Here is a 15,724-nt window from a genome sequence, read left to right on the forward strand (position 1 = left end):
ATCACATATACCTTTTGTGATGCCGGCCTTCTTGTCCGCTAAGTATTTGGGGCAGTTCCGCTTCCAGTGACCACTTCTCTTGCAATAAAAACACTCAGTCTCGGGCTTGGGTCCATTCTTTGGCTTCTTCCCGGCAGCTTGCTTGCCGGGCGCGGCAACTCCCTTGCCGTCCTTCTTGAAGGTTTTCTTACCCTTGACTTTCTTGAACTTAGTGGTTTTATTCACCATCAACACTTGATGTTCCTTTTTGACTTCTACCTCTGCTGATTTCAGCATTGCAAATAATTCAGGAATAGTCTTTTCCATCCCCTGCATATTGAAGTTCATCACAAAGCTCTTGTAGCTCGGTGGAAGCGACTGAAGGATTCTGTCAATGACCGCGTCATCCGGGAGATTAACTCCCAGCTGAGTCAAGCGGTTATGCAACCCAGACATAGTGAGTATGTGCTCACTGACAGAACTGTTTTCCTCCATCTTACAGCTGAAGAATTTGTCGGAGACTTGATATCTCTCGACCCGGGCATGAGCTTGGAAAACCATTTTCAGCTCTTCGAACATCTCATATGCTCCATGTCTCTCAAAACATTTTTGGAGCCCCGGCTCTAAACTGTAAAGCATGCCGCACTGAATGAGGGAGTAGTCATCGGTACGTGCCTGCCAAGCGTTCATAACGTCTTGTTCTGCAGGGAGAACAGGTGCGTCACCTAGCGGTGCTTGTAGGACATAATCTTTCTTGGCAGCTATGAGGATGATCCTCAGGTTCCGGACCCAGTCCGTGTAGTTGCTGCCATCGTCTTTCAGCTTGGTTTTCTCTAGGAACGCGTTGAAGTTGAGGACTATGTTGGCCATTTTATCTACAAGACATATTGCAAATATTTTAGACTAAGTTCATGATAATTAAGTTCATCTAATCAAATTATTCAATCAACTCCCACTCAGATAGACATCCCTCCAGTCATCCAAGTATAACATGATCCGAGTTAACTAGGCCGTGTCCGATCATCACGTGAGACGGACTAGTCAACGTCGGTGAACATCTTCATGTTGATCGTATCTTCTATATGACTCATGTTCGACCTTTCGGTCTTCTGTGTTCCGAGGCCATGTCTGTACATGCTAGGCTCGTCAAGTCAACCTAAGTGTTTGCATGTGTAAATCTGTTTTACACCCGTTGTATGTGAACGTTGGAATCTATCACACCCGATCATCACGTGGTGCTTTGAAACAACGAACTATCGCAACGGTGCACAGTTAGGGGAAACACTTTCTTGAAATTATTATGAGGGATCATCTTATTTACTACCGTCGTTCTAAGTAAACAAGATGCAAAAACATGATAAACATCACATGCAATCAAATAATAATAGTGACATGATATGGCCATTATCACATAGCTCCTTTGATCTCCATCTTGGGGCTCCATGATCATCTTGTCACCGGCATGACACCATGATCTCCATCATCGTGTCTCCATGAAGTTGCTCACCAACTATTACTTCTACTACTATGGCTAACGCGTTTAGCAATAAAGTAAAGTAATTTACATGGCGTTTCTCAATGACACGCAGGTCATACAAAAAATAAAGACAACTCCTATGGCTCCTGCCGGTTGTCATACTCATCGACATGCAAGTCGTGATTCCTATTACAATAGCATGAACATCTCATACATCACATATATATCATTCATCATTCATCACAACTTTGGCCATATCACATCACAAAACACTTGCTGCAAAAACAAGTTAGACGTCCTCTAATTGTTGTTGCAAGTTTTACGTGGCTGCAATAGGGTTCTAGCAAGAACGTTTTCTTACCTACGTGAAAGCCACAACGTGATTTGTCAACTTCTATTTACCCTTCATAAGGACCCTTTTCATCAAATCCGCTCCAACTAAAGTGGGAGAGACAAACACCCGCCAGCCACCTTATGCAACTAGTGCATGTTAGTCGGTGGAACCGGTCTCACGTAAGCGTACGTGTAAGGTTGGTCCGGGCCGCTTCATCCCACAATACCGCTGAAGCAAAATAAGACTAGTAGCGGCAAGAAAGTTGACAACATCTACGCCCACAACAAATTGTGTTCTACTCGTGCAAAGAGAACTACGCATAAACCTAGCTCATAATGCCACTGTTGGGGAACGTTGCAGAAAACAAAAAATTTCCTACGGTTTCACCAAGATCCATCTATGAGTTCATCTAGCAACGAGTGATTGGATGCATCTACGTACCTTGTAGATCGCGAGCGGAAGCGTTCAAAGAACGGGGATGAGGGAGTCGTATTCGACATGATCCGAATCACCGGAGATCCTAGCACCGAACGGACGGCACCTCCGCGTTCAACACACGTACGGTCAGCGTAACGTCTCCTCCTTCTTGATCCAGCAAGGGGGAAGGAGAGGTTGAGGAAGATGGCTCCAGCAGCAGCACGACGGCGTGGTGGTGGTGGAGCTGCAGTACTCCGACAGGGCTTCGCCAAGCTCTATGGAGGAGGAGGAGGTGTTGGAGAGGGAGAGGGAGGCACCAAAGGCGTAGGTGTGAGGCCCTTCCTCCCCCCACTATATATAGGGGGCCTAGCGGGGCGCCGACCCTAGGAGATGCAATCTCCTAGGGGGGGTGGCGGCCAAGGGGTGGGGGGCTTGCCCCCCAAGCAAGGGGGCGCCCCCCTTTAGGGTTTCCCCACCCTAGGCGCATGGGCCCTAGGGGGAAGTGGCGCCCCAGCCCACTTTGGGCTGGATCCCTTCCCACTTCAGCCCATGAGGCCCTCCGGGATAGGTGGCCCCACCCGGTGCACCCCCGGGACCCTTCCGGTGGTCCCGGTACAATACCGGTGACCCCGAAACTTGTTCCGATGACCGAAATAGCACTTCCTATATATAATTCTTTACCTCCGGACCATTCCGGAACTCCTCGTGACGTCCGGGATCTCATCCGGGACTCCGAACAATATTCGGGTTACTGCATATACATATCCCTACAACCCTAGCGTCACCGAACCTTAAGTGTGTAGACCCTACGAGTTCGGGAGACATGTAGACATGACCGAGATTGCTCTCCGGTAAATAACCAACAGCGGGATCTGGATACCCATGTTGGCTCCCACATGCTCCTCGATGATCTCATCGGATGAACCACGCTGTCGAGGATTCAAGCAACCCCGTATACAATTCCCTTCGTCAATCAGTATGTTACTTGCCCGAGATTCGATCGTCGGTATCCCAATACCTCGTTCAATCTCGTTGCCGGCAAGTCACTTTACTCATACCGTAATGCATGATCCCGTGACCAGACACTTGGTCACTTTGAGCTCATAATGATGATGCATTACCGAGTGGGCCCAGTGATACCTCTCCGTCATACGGAGTGACAAATCCTAGTCTTGATCCGTGTCAACTCAACAGACACTTTCGAAGATACCCGTAGTATACCTTTATAGTCACCCAGTTACATTGTGACGTTTGGTACACCCAAAGCACTCCTACGGCATCCGGGAGTTACACGATCTCATGGTCTAAGGAAAGGATACTTGACATTGGAAAAACTCTAGCAAACGAACTATACAATCTTGTGCTATGTTTAGGATTGGGTCTTGTCCATCACATCATTCTCCTAATGATGTGATCTCGTTATCAATGACATCCAATGTCCATAGTCAGGAAACCATGACTATCTGTTGATCAACGAGCTAGTCAACTAGAGGCTTACTAGGGACATGTTGGTGTCTATTATTCACACATGTATTACGATTTCCGGATAACACAATTATAGCATGAATAAAGACAATTATCATGAACAGGGAAATATAATAATAATGCTTTTATTATTGCCTCTAGGGCATATTTCCAACATAACCCCCCCCCCCTCCGTGTATCGCCATTTCAGTTTTGAAAATAACAAAAGAAAATTCAAAAAAATTCAAAAAATAAAATTCTTTGAGATGTAGTTATATTACTACGTCTACTAGTTAGGAAAATTAAAAAACTTAAATTTGGATATGTTTTGCAAAAAAGTGTTATGAAAAAGTAAAACGGCCATAACTTTTGCATACGATGTCGAAAAAAACGTATAATATATCAAAATGTTCAGCACGAAAATCCGCATCCGATTTTGACAGCCTATGGCCTATTTGCAATTTTTTAGAATCCTCAAATTCCAAAAGGAAAAAAGATATGCTCAAATTTCAGTTTTTTTGGTTAAATCTGGTCAAACTACTTATTCAAGAAGTATTAATGTTACTGCATAATTATTCAAGAATATTAATGTTACTAAATAATTATTTCAATTTTTTGAATTTTGGTCAAATCTGGTCAAACTATGGTCAAACTATGATCAAACTGGGGTCAAACTTATTCAAGAAATATTAGTGTTACTAAATAATTACTATTTTTAGAATAATAGTTTCAAACTCAAATGGTGAAACGTGTGACCTAATGCTCAAGCTAAACTGCTGAGGGTTAATAGGATTGACAGCTTACATTTGTCAGGAAAACAACAAGTGTAGACTTGGAAAGTAGGGGGAATAGAACTACAAAGTTAAGCATGGTCAGGCTGGGGGAGTAAGAGGATGGGTGACCGGCCAGGAAGTTAGACGATTTGGAATGAGTGATCCACGCTTGAGTAGTTAAGAGGGGTGATTAGAGACTAAATCATCAAATAAATCAGAAAAAATCAAGGGTGATCCACACTTGAAAAAAAAAAATCAAAGTTTTTTTCCAAAATTTTTAGAAAAAAATTTCTAACTCTGTAGTGCCCCACCATGTTCTCAAGCAACGGCGACTGGTACTACAGGTCCCCCATACCACGGCGCGAGCTCAGGCCACGTGGTGGACCTTTAGTGCCGGTTCGTGCCGAACCGGTACTAAGGGGGGGGGGGCTTTTGTCTCCACTCTTAAAGGCCCTTACGAACCGGTGATAAAACTTTGTTTTCTACTAGTGGAGGAGGAAAGTGTGGAGGGGTAGGGTTTTGGTGCCGCGGTCGGCTAAATAGCCGGGGAGTGCGAGAGGCCTATACTGGATAGACAATGTGTTTTGTGTGTGAGATAGTGAGAGGTGGCTTGGAGATAGGGAATGTGTCAGCGAGAGAAAGAGAAAGTGTGTGTGTGTGTGAGAGAGAGAGAGAGATTTAAATCAGATGGAGTCTAGCTACTTAGAGAGAGATATGTGTGTCTGTGTGCGAAGGAGGCCTAAGAGAGCGAAATAGAGAGGAAGTAGAAAGTGTGTGTGTGTGATAGTCATCATGGACCATGAGAGAGTGTTTCTGTAAGTGAGATTGAAAAGAGGCTTAGATAGATAGAGAGGGAGAGAGAGAGAAAGACAATGTGTGTGAGAGAGACCTAACGAGAGTGCGCGTTTGGGAGAGACCTAGAGAGTGTGTAGGTCGATGGAGAGCGTTTTATGCGTATGCGTGTGAGAAAAACAATGTCATGAGTGAAATTCGTGAAAAGAGCCATAGGTAGGAAGAGAAAGAGACACTTCGGGGAGAGTGTGAGAGAGAGTGTGTTCATGTGAGAGAAAGGTTTATGGATACTATGTGCGCGTATGTGTGAAGATAGTGAGTGTGTGAGGACAGGTTGAGGGAGAGTGCATCGATGCATAGAAGATTGTTCTACACCAGAGAATTAATATAGAGTGAATTCAAATATTTGAATGGACTAGTGATATTTGCAATTCGCGTATGAATGGACATTGATCTATCAAACATGCATATTCTATAGAATTTGAGTCTATGTATGGTAATATTTCACATTATTATTGATCCATAGAGTTTATATTTTGAATCCAGATAATGCATGGCTTTAGCAATTCATATATAAATGCTAGAACACTTTTTTTATGTGTCAAGCACATTAAAGCATCTACAACCGGACCTCTCAAACACGTCTTAAATGTCTGGTCAGACCGTCCGGTCTTTGACATGTCACAAAAAAAATCCAACCGGAGCTCTTAAACTGTAGACAAACGACCGGCCTGATCGTCACCCGTCATATCCAGCCCAAATATAAGGCGGATATGAGGCGGCCCGGGCACCTCTCATATCCAGCCCAAACATCCGTCACGCGCATTTAAAGAACTGAAATGAGGTTCTATTGCGTGTTTCTTTTTAGCAATTCCATGTTTGAGTGAGGTGTTGGCGTGTTGCTTAGGTGGCGTGTCATATGCTCTTGATGGGCCCAATGTGTGTCCTCAAAAAAATAGGAATCTTTGAGTGAGAGCATCTTCAACGGCCGCACAAAAATTTGGCGCCCAATAAAAGTTGTAGCGCGCCACTTTAGTACTTTTAGTGCGCCGGGACCAACATTGCTTTTGCATACGCCCAAAAACAAAAAGCACACAGTGTAAATTGTGAAGCGCGCGCAATCCGAAGCCCAAAATATGCTACGCGCGATAGCGTTTTTCAGCGCGCGCCCAAAAACTTTTAACGCTACAACATCTGCTGGAGTTGTGCAGCGTCAAAAAAACAAAATTTTAGTGCGCGGAGCTTTTTTGGGCGCCTGTTGAAGATGCTAGTGAGGTGCTTTCTTTATGTAGTACACGGGATCGCGGAAAAACTTGTTGCGTTGCAGGAGACAACGACGGGACGGAGCAGAGAGGAGAGCCGTTCGCCTCCGGCAACCTCCCCCAGCCAGACAAGCGCGCCACTTCTTGAGAGCTCTCTCGATGGAGGGGAGAGATGCAGCCGTGCGCGTCTCCCCGTCCCTCCCAGTCCCATGGCTCACACTGGTCCAGCGGGAACCCTCGCGATGCTCCTCCTCGCCCCCTCCGCCGCCGGCCAGACGTGGGCGCCCCGCCCAGCCGCCCCGCCGCTCCGGCGCCGCCTCCTCGCGGCGCGGCGCGGTCGCGTGTGCGTGCCCCGGTGCACCGGCGCCGCCCCTCCCCCGCGCCCCGGCGCTACGGTGAGTAGTTCACTCGCCCCGCCTCCCAGTTTTACAGAGCAGCCCCAGCCTGTCGCAGTGTCGCGTGTCCACCTTCAGAGATGGCAGTAGTATTAACAAGGTTCAGACTTCAGAGATGGCAGTAGTATAACTAGTTGTGCCTGCAATGTTTAACAACTCCGCTAAGCCTTTTGGGGAGATTCACCTCTGCCAACAGAGGAGTATAATTAATCCAAGTTGTGTCTTGTGAGATTTTACCTTCAACATGATGAGTCTGTCAGCGTTGTGACACAGGCAGAGGACAGTTTTACAGAGTAGGCATGGTTTGCGTCAAGATGATGTCTAGTTTTTTTTTTTTTTTGCCTGAAACTTTCATGAATCCACATTGCAGACACACAGCCCAGCTCGCAGCAAGTGCTCGCCGTTGCTTGAGAGTGCTCTCTTGTCGCCTGCTGGAAACGAACCGGCTGCGGATGAATGGAAGGCGGTTCCTGATATTTGGAGGACAGCAGCAGAAAAGTACCCTGACAGTGTAGCTCTGGTGGACCCTTACCATGATCCTCCGTCCGAGCTGACTTATAAGCAGGTACTTGTTGAACAACCACCATAAATTCTGTTGCTGCCTGATTATCTAAGGCATTTTCTTTCTCTAGAAATAGGAACACAAAGTAGGCATCGTTGGGCCATATGTGCTGTTTCTTTTGTTACTGAGTAACATACATATGCACTTCAATACTGGTTTTTTATATATTTTATCTGATGTACCTTCTTTATCCAGCTTGAACAACAAATATTGGATTTCTCTCATGGTCTGAGGGCCGTGGGTGTTGCTCCAGATGAAAAGGTAGCCCTTTTTGCTGACAACTCATGTCGGTGGCTAGTTGCAGATCAAGGTAATTTGCATTTTTCTTGTTTCAAGACGTTTAACATGTATTATGATGCACATGTATTGTTCTGCGATCTTTTATGCTTATCGATATTAGCTGCTGAAGAAATGAAGAGTTCAAATCACTGGAATGTTATGATCATATATGTTCATCAGTAATCATGCCACTGACACATGCAATCTAGGGATCATGGCTACTGGTGCTATCAATGTTGTTAGAGGAACAAAATCTTCCGATGAAGAACTGTTCCAAATATACAGCCACTCAGAAAGGTGAGTATCAACTCCTTTTGAAATGTGAATTTGAAATTATTCGATTGTGCTTTTAATGGTTCATTATGCAATCTAGGAACTGTAAAAATCTAAGCCGCGCACAACATAAATGAAATTTCATCCACTTCTCTCTTTCTACCCTTGAACTGTTAAGCCAAGTGCCTGTCAGGATTCAGGACCTGACCATTAAAAGCCAACACACTATTTTGATATGCCTATTTAAATTCTTCCACTGATTTTGTTTGATAGTATTTTGAGATTAGAATTGAGCGAGGTATTGATGTTAACAGGACATGCAAATTTGAGGTGCAAGTTTGGCATGGTTTTGCCCTCTACAGTTAAAGTAAGAACTGGATGGACTACCTTTCAGATCAGACTTGTCTTAGCACGTGACAAAAAGTGCAACATCTGCATTGTAGTTTTGACATCTTTACTGGACCAAAATGTTCATAATATTCTATTATTGTTATCATCATGCGCACGCCTAGCGATGAACTTAATCTCTCAAATTATGCTTGCTTGGTTATTATTTTGCATCTAGAATGCTTTGCCTCAAACATAACCCTGTGTATATATCACATTGACTCTAGAGATCATCGATTGCTAGTTAATGGTGCTATGATGAATATCTCATGCTTATGCAGTGTAATTTTTTATAGAAATATCGGTTTTTTACTTTCATGTTATGATATGACTTTATTGTTTTTCCCCCATCACAGTATTGCACTTGTTGTGGACAGTCCTCAATTCTTTAACCGGCTTGCAGAAACTTTCATTTCAAGGATTAATGCAAGATTTATTGTGCTACTTTGGGGTGATAAATCATCCCTAAATAGTAAAGCTGTGATGGACATACCTGTTTATGACTACAATGATATCACTGAACTTGGACGAGAAAATCGCAATGCATTGTGCTACTCAAGTGAGCAAGGTATCATTTGCATGATATCATAATATGATATAAATCACAAGAAATGTTTAGCTGAGGATGTATGGAGCACGTTTCTTCTAATTTGTTGGTACTTCACTTTCTTCTGCATTTCTGACGTTGAATGTCAGATAAGTTGCTAATCATTTGCATCATGTAAGATGTCTTAGCATCCAATAATATAGGCCTCTAGATGTACCTATTACTGTTGGTTTTGCAAGCTTGTCATTTAATGGTTGGCTCAAAGTTATGTCGAAAGCTTGCCACTTAAGTTCTTTGCAGCCAACAGCAAATGGTTTCTATCTAAGCTTAATAGCTTTGGCATCTGTTGTTTTAAAGAGGAGCACACAACTTATTCTTTGTTTCTTCAGAGAATATGACACCACTAGGAATATTTCTATAGAAAATTCTTCTTTTATTTCCAACATTGTCATCTCATGGTTCCTTTTCTTCCAACTATGTCCTACTTTATTGTAACTTTTTCTTCCTTTAGGTCGGCAAGGTGTCTTCGAAGCTATTACTCCAGAAGATGTTGCGACTCTAATATATACCAGTGGAACAAGCGGCGCACCAAAAGGCGTGATGCTTACCCACCGAAATCTCTTGCATCAGGTTAAACATGCAGCAATGTTCAAATATGGACAATGAGTTTTTTACTTTTAAGTAATATACTATGCCTTGTGCAATAACCTCTATTTTGTCTCCTTATCTTGATGTAATCCTATTATATAAACATGGGTACTTTTGCTGATCAGTATCATGTTTTTCTGGATTTCCTAAAGTATCTCAAGTCTGAAGTGCCTTGATTTTTTAAACTGAAGTGCTTAGTTTTTTCAAAGTGTTCCTTCTGTATCCACATAAAGATTTATGATGTTTATGTTCTGCAGATAAATAACATGTGGGAGATTGTTCCAGCAGTACCTGGTGATAGGTTCCTAAGCATGCTTCCACCCTGGCATGCATATGAGCGTTCTGCCGAGTATTTCATCCTCACTCATGGAACTCAACAAATTTACAGTAGTGTGAAATACCTGAAGGTATGATTTTGGTACTTTTCATCACAAAATACTTCATTCTAGTTTGTTTTGGCAAAAGGCCTAGTGATGTCATTAAGTTGAGACACATGTGCCCTATGCATGGAACCCAGTATCACAATGCGCTCAACATTTTGTGTACCTTGCAGTTTTCTTCTTGTTCTATTTTTATTGCATGTCTGTTGTGCAAGATGCTGAAACTGCTTATGTAATATTAACATCTTTTATTTTCTTTTATAGGCAGATTTGCAGAAGTACCAACCTCATTATGTTTTCTCTGTACCACTGGTCTATGAAACTCTGTACAGGTTAGTTTTTCTAATTATATAGTTAAACTGCTTATCTAAACTATGACGTTTCTTACAGGAATGATATTGGATAGTAGAATTACTTCAGTTCTCTAATGCTCTGAATGCAGCTCCATGTCATATTCACCTTTCGTTTGCTATCAACATCTATGTTTGATTATATCTTTTTTTGCTTGTTTGGGCTATCAGTTTTCTTAATCCATGAAATCGATATTTCTTGTCGATCACTAGTGATTAGCAACAGTTCGTAAAATCTTAGATCCATTTTGTAATGTTTCTTCGCTTTGTACAGTTCAATTCAGAGGCAGATATCTTCCAGTTCTCCTGCTCGAAAAACTGTTGCCCTTGCACTTATCAAGATAAGTTTGCTATATATGGAGGCAAAGAAGATATTTGAGGTATGAACCCTGAGTTAGCATGAGTTACTTAATTCGCGTAGCTGTAAGTAAATTCGTTATATTCTCTTCCTCTAATTCTTTGATGACTGGATGTTCTCTATAAATTTGTGTCCCGTTGGATTCTGCTTTTGTAGCCTCTTTCTTTCCCCTGAGCCCAATTTCCTTTTTCTGTCTGGAAAGGGAACAGTCTTATCAAAGAATCCTGTCAAGCCATCGTCCATTTCCTACATGTTCAATTGTCTATGGGCAAGAATTGTTGCTGCTCTTTTGTGGCCCTTGCATAATCTGGCAAAGATGTTAGTCTACAAGAAAATCCATTCTACAATCGGAATTTCGAAGGTACACTTATCTTGCCCATGTGCCTATTGCTATGCTATCTCGATTGCAGTTTGAGTGTGAAATGAGCTTCCTGAACTTTAGTCTTGACTGTACTTAATAATTCTATGGTTTCTGTGATAATTTGCAGGCTGCTATAAGTGGTGGTGGAAGCCTCCCGATGCATGTGGACAAGTTTTTTGAGGTACATGATTATCAATAAATATAATTCTTATGTTAAATGATCCATTCATCAATATTGTTCTCTTTCAGGCCATTGGTATCAAAGTGCAAAATGGCTATGGTCTAACAGAGACTTCCCCTGCTGTAGCTGCTAGGCGTCCATTCTGTAATGTAAGAGGTTTCACATGAGTATATGCATTCATTGACTGATCTTCTGGCATGTTGAAAAATAATTGGTTTTGTATTTAATAGGAAGATCATATAGTGAGTTAGGTGCAGGCTTTTGGCGGGCGACCACCATGGAGGTGGATATTTTTTTAAAATTCGATAATCACATTTTGGAGTTACAAAAAATTCTGAAAAAAATTATACACATTCATATGGATGTGTTCTACATGTGTATAAAGTCTGACGATGAAATACATTATGGTGAGAGCTATACAATAAAAGACAAAATCCAGCATTTCTAGTAGTGAACAGTGTTTGTGCTGTTCATCGGTTTCAAATTGTGATTTTTTCTTTTTTGTGTAGCTCTCATTATAATGTATATCATCTTCAAAAAGTGCACGCATGTAGAATACATCCATATGAACATGTATGATTTTTTTTTCAGAATTTTTTGAAACTTCAAAAGTATGATTTTTGACTTAATCAAAATAATCACCTCCATGGAGGTCGCCCATCATTGGCATTTTTCGGTTAGATCTTGGGTTATTTGATGCTAATTTCTTCACAACAAAAAGCCGAAAAAGGTGGAATAATGTCATTAGTATTATTCAGATGACACATTTTTGCTCCCAGAAAGGATACCTTACTATACAAATAAACTCGGATCTGGAAGCAGACATGGCCCCTGAAATGCATAAGTTTTCGCCATTTTCTTTAAAAAGGAGCATGCAGGATTTTTAATTTCTAAGGACAAAGAAGATGATAACTCTGGTGTTGTATGTTTTGTGCTGATCTTGTGCTTCTTCCATACCTGTGCATATTTGTGTGTGATTTGAACTGATTGCAAACTTATAACCAGTTGTGTGTGAATTACCTCCCATTCGTACTCTTCCCTATTTATAGCTTATGTTATACTCAATACTAACATAAGCAGTTGATGTAACAAGGTTCTTGGCACAGTTGGCCACCCAATAAAGCATACAGAAATCAAGATTGTGGACATAGAGACCGGTGAGGTGCTCCCAGATGGTTCAAAGGGGATTGTGAAGATTAAAGGACCACCAGTAATGAAGGGATATTATAAGGTTCTATCTATTCCCTATACCAACACAAATCAACTGTCAAATATTATAGAAAGAGATCTTGTGTAAACATATTACTTGGTGCAATAAGCATATTTATTCAGCACTCAGGATCTTCATGAAACTTCGTTTCCTCAGTGACGGATATATTACACCCCAAGCCTGTTAATTCCATGAATAGAGCACAAAGTTTCAGACGTTATGATCACGCTTATAATCAACTAACGAATGTATAGGACACAAATATTGGACATTTTTATTTATCATGACATCAACGCTAGTATCGGAAAAAATAGAATTTACAAAAACCTCACAAACTGTGATATTTCTGAACCATCATTTCATAAGGTGGCGTCGATGTCTGTCAGTTAGCTAAATCTTACAATCCATATTAAGATACCATGCTCTGTACTTGTTCATTTGAGCTTCATCTTCCTTAGAAGGTTCTCATTTATCTTTTAAACTTCTGTTGTCACAGAATCCATCTGCTACAAATAATGCTTTGGATCAAGAAGGTTGGTTCAACACTGGAGATATAGGCTGGATTGCACCTCACCATGCCACAGGGCCTAGTCGAAAATGTGGAGGGATACTTGTTCTTGAAGGGCGTGCAAAGGATACGATAGTTCTCGCTACAGGTATTGCAATTAGTTTGTTGTTTTTTTGAGAACGTCACTTTGAGTATTATGTACTCAAAGTGATTTATTTACAGTCATCTCTGTGCATTGATTTATGACATTCCACTTCTTTGTATACCGGGGTGTGATGTCATACTCTCGAAAAAAAATCAATTAATTCATATGTCTTGGAGATCACATAACTCTAGTTAAATTTGGCTGCACTTGAATGTTTACTAGATCTAATTGCACTTGAATGTCCCAATTTCCAGGTGAGAATGTTGAACCTGCTGAGCTTGAGGAAATAGCAAGCAGGAGTAGCTTGATTGATCAAATAATGGTTATTGGCCAGGTAAGGAAAAGGGCATAACCTCATAAGTGCTAGCTATACGGGATGTCCTGCTATGATTAATTGATTATTATCATGGCAATTGATGCTCCTTGATGTGGTCTGTGAGAAAATAAAAGTTCTCAAGTGATAAGCAAAAATGTTTATAGAACTGCCAGATCGTTATTTCAAACCATGTGGTGTATTTTTGTTCATGAAAAGAGTTAGTACAATACGATTATATGTAGGTATTTCGATGATGAAATAGATCAGTACCACTGGTGAAGTTGAATGATGAATTTTTGTCATGGTCTGTGTTATTTGTTTGTTGCATAGGATCGACGACGCCTTGGTGCAATTGTTGTTCCCAATAATAATGAAGCTCTAGCAGCTGCAAAAAGAAAGTCCAGCCTCGATGGGAACAATGACGAAGCCAAAGATACGGTCATGAACTTGCTATATGATGAGCTGAGAACTTGGTAAGAGTTGCCTGCCTTTTTTAATTTAACGTTTCAGATAATCTTATTTTTCTTGTGAATTCTGCCTACATATTTGAGACTTTTTAGCTAATTTGAAGATTGCAGATGTTCAATAATCAGAAGAGAATTAAATCAATCATTGAAAGTTAAAACAAAATCAGCAGTAGTGAGACACTGGTATTTAGGATTTTAATTTTAACATGCGATTTCAGTCTTGTCAGATCAATATCGCATAAGTTGAATTAATTTGTTAATAAATACCAGGATGGCGGGTTGCTCATTCCAGATTGGCCCTATTCTTGTTGTTGAAGAACCATTTACGGTAAGATTTTCTCGAACAATGCACGATAAGTTTCCGTTAGCTGATGATTGAGTAGCTATGTTATTTACTAGCTTGGTATGGTTTTCCATATTCAGATTGATAATGGTTTGATGACACCGACCATGAAGATAAGAAGGGACAGAGTGGCAGCCAAATATCAGAGTGAAATTGAAGCCTTGTACGAGTGAGATGTGGACCCTGGGTCGGCCCATAGGTCGTGCAAACAAGTCAACCGCCCCGAGGCCTGTTTGATGGAAGAACAATTTTAAGATGGTCCCAAATTGTTTTGGTCCGTTCATTTTGAGACAAGTTCATGTTTACCTTGTCAAGGTTAATAGCGTCTTTGCACTTCAATAGTTTTCATTAGTTAGCAAAACCTAAATGGTAGGGTTAATGTAGCTGGAAAGAAACATGTAGTCAACTACTGATACACTGTACATATCGATGCAAAATCAAATTATTAATGGGCTGGTATGATATGAAAACCATGTAAATGGATATTATCTCCTAATTATTCCTTTTCATTTCGTTCAAACCTGGTTGTTTGGGAGAAAATGCGAGATTAATTTTAACGAACATTTTTACAGCCATTTCTAAAGGAAACTAAATTACTTTGGATTTTTCCCACGCAAAAAATAGTACTTTGGATTTTTGTGGCAGCATTTAAAATTGTATTTGTGAACATGGTTCATTTCTATTTATATGATTGTCCCACCTATTACATGTTTTTTGTTTCATACTAACCTATATTACATGTCATTATTTAAAATTTTGAATTGCAACCAGTACCATCCTCTAGTGTTAAGAAACTGAGAAAATACTGATGTACAGTTGTACACTGGCCATTCACTTGTATGGTATGGTTGTTGACAATCACTCAATCAGTACCAATTGATGCTAACTAATGGAAACGTACTTACCAAATAATTTATTGGTTCCTTGATATCATTGCTTGCATTATAGCCAAATTTACCCTCCGTAGACCAACGGCTGAGATTGAAGCATTGTCTTACACCTAAGGAGGTAAAGAGGACTATCTTAAAAGAACTCTGGACTGAATTTTGTACTAAAAAATCGTGCAAAATAAGATTAACCTACGTGTTCCATACCTTTTCTTATGGGAAATTGGAATTTGATGTTTTCTTCTTTTATACAGTTCACATCACCAACATTTCTTAAGAATGATCTTCACAAAATAGTTGGACATTATTGATGACTTTCTATGTCCATAACAGTAAAATCAACAGGAACATAACTCAGGTTAGCAACAATGAGAACATTATTTATTCTTCTCAAAGGTTTATTTGTAGTAGAATCGGCAAGATGTAAGTTCAGTTCAGACGTAGAGACATTGGTTGTAATCCTAGAACCCATATAAAGATTATGGTATGGAGGAAACACTAGCACCAAGATAGGGTTGATGATTATATTCACAATTATTGATGCCAATCTTTATTCTTGGTTCCCATTCAACCTCTAATTTTCTAGAAATCATAATTTCTTGCTTAAGTTCCCCCCCTCTAGCATGTTG

General features: G+C 40.8%; 1 pseudogene; it reads left to right on the forward strand.

Moving 5' to 3' along the window:
• The first annotated feature begins 7,192 nt into the window (after nucleotides 1-7,192).
• LOC119287427 lies at nucleotides 7,193-14,710 on the forward strand (annotated as a pseudogene).
• Nucleotides 14,711-15,724: the final 1,014 nt, after the last annotated feature.

Source organism: Triticum dicoccoides, chromosome 4A, assembly GCF_002162155.2.
Source record: "Triticum dicoccoides isolate Atlit2015 ecotype Zavitan chromosome 4A, WEW_v2.0, whole genome shotgun sequence".
NCBI classification, from domain to species: Eukaryota; Viridiplantae; Streptophyta; class Magnoliopsida; order Poales; family Poaceae; genus Triticum; species Triticum dicoccoides.